Below are 5,862 nucleotides of genomic sequence, written 5' to 3'. Positions count from 1 at the left end.
GTTCATGGGGGTGTGAGGGCAGAAAGGGGGAGTTTCCTGAAATTGTGTGTGAAAGAGAGTAAGAGAGAGATCAACAAGGATATTCATTTCCATATCCAAATAGTTGCTGTCAAGTTTACTTTGCTTATTTTCTGTAAATTAAAACGTTAGAGATGTGTTATGTTTACTACTGTAACGACATTCGATACTATGCTATAGCCACAGAGTGGGGGGCCAAAGTGAGGAATCTGTGAACCCTTGGTCAGTGGCGGTTCTAGCTTGTATGGCTCCCTGGGCGAACCCCTCCTTAAGCCCCCCCCCCCCCCCCAACAACAAAAAAAGCACCATTCTGCACTACCTGTAATTTTTATTCAGTCATTTGGAACAACACAAATAAATAGTCCTAACATTTAAAACTATATAAATATATATACAAAAATAAGACAACAAAAATAAGTAACAAAGACAAATAGAAACAAATGTGTTGATTTGGCAGTCGAGCATCAATACATTACCCATCCCCCAACACTGTCAACTAAACTAAGTCAAGACTAAACCAATTCACCTTGGTGGTGTGCAGACCGGTTTTATATTATTCTTAACGATTTCGTGTATAACTTTAGACCGTCCCCTCGCCCATACCCGGGCGCGAACCAGACACCAACAGTCACCCACGAAGCATCGTTACCCATCGCTCCACAAAAACCGCGGCCCTTGCAGAGCAAGGGGAACCACTACTTCAAGGTCTCAGAGAAAGTGACGTCACTGATTGAAACGCTATTTAAGCGCGCACCACCGCTAACTAAGCTTACCGTTTCACATCCGTTACATTTCACACAAACCAGAAAAAAATGTGACAATATGTCTGTGAAACTATATATTCACAGTATTATGAATGAATTGTGGTTTATTTGGTAGCATTTCGTAGTGTGACTGATTTTACTAATTGCATTAGTCCTCTACCAAGTTAGAGGTGCGCTATTTCATAGTCCCTTACCTCAGGCTTTCAGTGGGGAGACCTGCCCCCTCCCCATCTCATACTTCTGAGTGGGAGACCTGCCTAGGAAGTAGCCTGCCAAGCTCACAAACTAGAATCAGGGCGCCCACTCCGACAAGGTTAGTTGACCGACAGTCCCACACGTTGACGTGATATCATTGACGTGACGTGGAAAAGAGTGATAGAAAACCGATCCGCAAATGTCACCATTCCCATTTTTTTGGTTGCCCATGTCGCCTATAACTAAATCCGCCAGGATTTGAAACAGGAGCCTTATCATCCATTCATAGGTATGATGGGAAAAGAGAACCCTTAGGGCAGTGGAATTTGGTATTGTTCTGCCCTCATGTGGCGGTCCCCCAAAACCAGGTAGACCTCTATGCAGAATATATTTTAATCCTTGTGTGGTGTTCATGTTTTTGTACTCACCCAATGTTCACAGGTCAGATAGACCCACAACATTATTGGGTTTTTAAATCAATACAGCCATAACAATTTACATAACAACGCTTAGATGTTGACACATCAATTACAAACAATATAGACAGCATACATGGTTAATATTTGCCATTTACCTCTGCTAGATCACATTGCTTGTAATTGTAAACAAAACTCACTTATAATCAAGACATGGGTGGACAAACATCGCATCGCTTCTTCTTGTTGCTACCAGCTGCAATCTAGAATGATGAAATCACTTAGTTCAGGAATTTTACAAACATCACTCACTCACTCAAATCAAATCAAATGTATGTATATAGCCCTTCGTACATCAGCTGATATCTCAAAGTGCTGTACAGAAACCCAGCCTAAAACCCCAAACAGCAAGCAATGCAGGTGTAGAAGCACGGTGGCTTGGAAAAACTCCTTATAAAGGCCAAAACCTAGGAAGAAACCTAGAGAGGAACCAGGCTATGTGGGGTGGCCAGTCCTCTTCTGGCCGTGCCGGGTGGAGATTATAACAGAACATGGCCAAGATGTTCAAATGTTCATAAATGACCAGCATGGTCGAATAATAATAAGGCAGAACAGTTGAAACTGGAGCAGCAGCACGGCCAGGTGGACTGGGGACATCAAGGAGTCATCATGTCAGGTAGTCCTGAGTCATGGTCCTAGGGCTCAGGTCCTCCGAGAGAGAGAAAGAAAGAGAGAAAGAGAGAATTAGAGAGAGCACACTTAAATTCACACAGGACACCGAATAGGGCAGGAGAAGTACTCCAGATTTAACAAACTGACCCTAGTCCTACTACTGCAGCATAAATACTGGAGGCTGAGACAGGAGGGGTCAAGAGACACTGTGGCCCTATCCGAGGACACCCCCGGACAGGGCCAAACAGGAAGGATATAACCCCACCCACTTTGCCAAAGCACAGCCCCCACACCACTAGAGGGATATCTTCAACCACCAACTTACCATCCTGAGACAAGGCTGAGTATAGCCCACAAAGATCTCCGCTACGGCACAACCCAAGGGGGGCGCCAACCCAGACAGGATGACCAAATCAGTGACTCAACCCACTCAGGTGACGCACCCCTCCCAGGGACGGTATGAGAGAGCCCCAGTAAGCCAGTGACTCATGCCCTGTAATAGGGTTAGAGGCAGAGAATCCCAGTGGAAAGAGGGGAACCGGCCAGGCAGAGACAGCAAGGGCGGTTCGTTGCTCCAGAGCCTTTCCGTTCACCTTCCCACTCCTGGGCCAGACTACACTCAATCCTATGATCCACTGACTTAAATGTTGAGACCGAGTTTGCATCTCTGACATGGGTAGGCAGACCGTTCCATAAAAATGGAGCTCTATAGGAGAAAGCCCTGCCTCCAGCTGTTTGCTTAGAAATTCTAGGGACAATTAGGAGGCCTGCGTCTTGTGACCGTAGCGTACGTGTAGGTATGTACGGCAGGACCAAATCAGAGAGATAGGTAGGAGCAAGCCCATGTAATGCTTTGTAGGTTAGCAGTAAAACCTTGAAATCAGCCCTTGCTTTGACAGGAAGCCAGTGTAGGGAGGCTAGCACTGGAGTAATATGATCAAATTTTTTGGTTTGAGTCAGGATTCTAGCAGCCGTATTTAGCACTAATTGAAGTTTATTTAGTGCTTTATCCGGGTAGCCGGAAAGTAGAGCATTGCAGTAGTCTAATCTAGAAGTGACAAAAGCATGGATTAATTTTTCTGCATCATTTTTGGACAGAAAGTTTCTGATTTTTGCAATGTTACGTAGATGGAAAAAAGCTGTCCTTGAAATGGTCTTGATATGTTCTTCAAAAGAGAGATCAGGGTCCAGAGTAACGCTGAGGTCCTTCACAGTTTTATTTGAGACGACTGTACAACCATTAAGATTAATTGTCAGATTCAACAGAAGATCTCTTTGTTTCTTGGGACCTAGAACAAGCATCTCTGTTTTGTCCGAGTTTAAAAGTTTCAGAGTTTTCACTCACTCACTCAGATAGTTACAGCAGGCCAAGGTAGGAGAGTCAGACACACACACATGCAACATCACTCACACTTACTTCCGGTATTGAAGTTGTTGGTTCTGTGGGTCGGGCAGATGGTACACCAGCATCCTCCCCCTGAATCCTCCTCACAATGACTGCAGAAGCTGTGGTCCTTGAGATATGTCGCCTCCTATGGATTTGAGGTCTTGTCCAGCTCCTCGAGAAAGACCCTTCTCCTCTGGAGCTTCCCTCTGTTCCAATCTGGGTTCAACGCCATCCAGATGACAAATGCCAAGATGTTGAAGAATATGAGAAGTGCCCAGCGTAGGGTTCTTCTTTTGCAGCTGTGGCCAGTCACTAACTTGTCTAAATGGTCCCTCCGTACTTTTGTGGCATTGTAATCAGTTAGACACATTTCTGATGTTTCTGGCTACAGATTCTCCCATCCCTATGCAGGGTACTCATGAGTACCACATTTTTGCCTTTCTTTGGCAAGTAGGACACTAGGGAAGTGTCGGCCGTGAACACAAACTTAGAGGAATTGATAGGCCTGTTCCATGTATTCAAGAGCTGAGGTGGGAGCTCTGGCTTGTTTTTGCATACTGTTCCTACCATCGTCAGATTCCTCTTGAGGAGCTCCTGTCCCAGATTGTGCGAAGTAAAAAAGTTATTGCATGTGATGTTGTGGTCACAGAGCCTGTGTCATGTCCAGGACAACCCTTGGTTCTTCAGGGGAAGGCGGTACACCCACTTGTCCCACACTGACCTGATTACAGCTGGCTTGTCTCTCTGCCGCCAAGCTGGTCTGGTGTCTCAGTTATCGAAGAAGATAATCCTGAAAATAATGTGGAAGTTTTCAAGAGACATTGTTGCACGGAAAAGTTATCTGCCAGCTTCTGCATCTCACAGGGATTCCCCATTGGATCTGAAAACACTAGCAAGAATAAGAACCCCAAAGTATGCATGTAAATGGTCCCTCTCCTTCCATCCCTCTCCAAAAATCCACTTTTCCCTCCAAATTAGTGCAGTCCAGAATGATTTTGTGGATGGAGTCTGGAATGAACAGTTCAAAATAAGACTATGTCCTGCACATGAGTAACCGCCATCCGCGTCGGCCCTGGTTGCATCCTTATCACATTGGCAGCCATGCGGGTGGCTCATTCCTTGGCCAAGAAGACCATTCAATTTCACAACATTTTTTAACATACATATTTCTCCTCCTGCAGGCTGATGAGCTGGTTGCTGATGGGCTGGTCCTGGGGAATGCTGAGGGTCAATCTCATCCTCTCCTTCCAACTCACTGTCAGACTCTGAATAGACAGAAACATTATCCTCATATTTCGGAAAACTCCTTCCACACTAGCTTCTCTCTCTGCGAAAATAATTTTAAGGGCCCCCTGAGCAGAGATCATTCTTGCCATACTGATCGATTGTGACAAGGAGCTACACATGCAAAGCTATTTGTTGTGCCCCTCCTCCCATTTGCACCTGGTTGGGGTAGAGTGTGGGAAATACTTACTTTTTTACAATGTATCAAAATAATGTAATGTAATAACATTGTTCAGGTTCCCACAAGACATTGTGTAGTTTTACACACTACAAAAGGGTAAAGAGAGACAGCAGGAGACAGGTTCTTGGTGCTATGTTGAAACAGCAGGCTCAAGGAGGAGCAAGGCAGAGTGAAGGCACACAGCAAACCTTGTTTATGTATTACTTGTTTTCACCTACACACACACACTTGTATTACACTCAGGTCCAGTGGACTCAAACACCACATATGTAATATAAATGTGCAGGGGGGGTGGGGGTGCAGTGCATGACAGACTCAATGAAAATGTGTTATTTTACATGTTCACAGAAAATGAGCCAAGTCCAATGAGTCTCAGGTTGAAAAAATTATTAATTGTATAATTTGTCTTTTAGTAAACATTGAAAATGGGTTCCACAGACCTGAACACTACACTAGGGTTAAAGGTATTTTTTAAACTTTACATATTTTTTTAGCTTTTATTGAAGCAATAGAACAGTGTTGGAAAGATGGGGAGGGCGAAACACAGGGCAGTGAGACGGATTCGAACCCATGCCGGCTATTACCACACAGGCCACCTACCATCCATAATATTTTTGAGAATGAACATCAGATAAGTGCATGCTTGAGTACATTGAATTGTCACAATCCCAATTCAAAACAGTCCTTTTTACTTATCTGTACATTTACATGCTCCTTTTCTCATTGCATTCATCAGAAGTTCCATTTTTTAAAAAAATCACATTTGACCTCGGGCCAAACTGAGATTTGCTACTTCTTTCCTATCAGTAAGTGTTCACCAATGCTGTTGAAGATAAATAGTCAAGTAGAAAAAGTTGGGGTTGTCCAGATAAACCAGCTGCCCTATTTCATTCTGACACATTCTGAGCAAAATAACTAGATTTAGGTAATAACATATAAAAAGTG

This window comes from Oncorhynchus gorbuscha, linkage group LG06 (genome assembly GCF_021184085.1).
Source record: "Oncorhynchus gorbuscha isolate QuinsamMale2020 ecotype Even-year linkage group LG06, OgorEven_v1.0, whole genome shotgun sequence".
Classification (NCBI taxonomy): domain Eukaryota; kingdom Metazoa; phylum Chordata; class Actinopteri; order Salmoniformes; family Salmonidae; genus Oncorhynchus; species Oncorhynchus gorbuscha.
The sequence above is the reverse complement of the archived record's forward strand: the minus strand, read 5'-3'. Positions refer to the sequence as shown.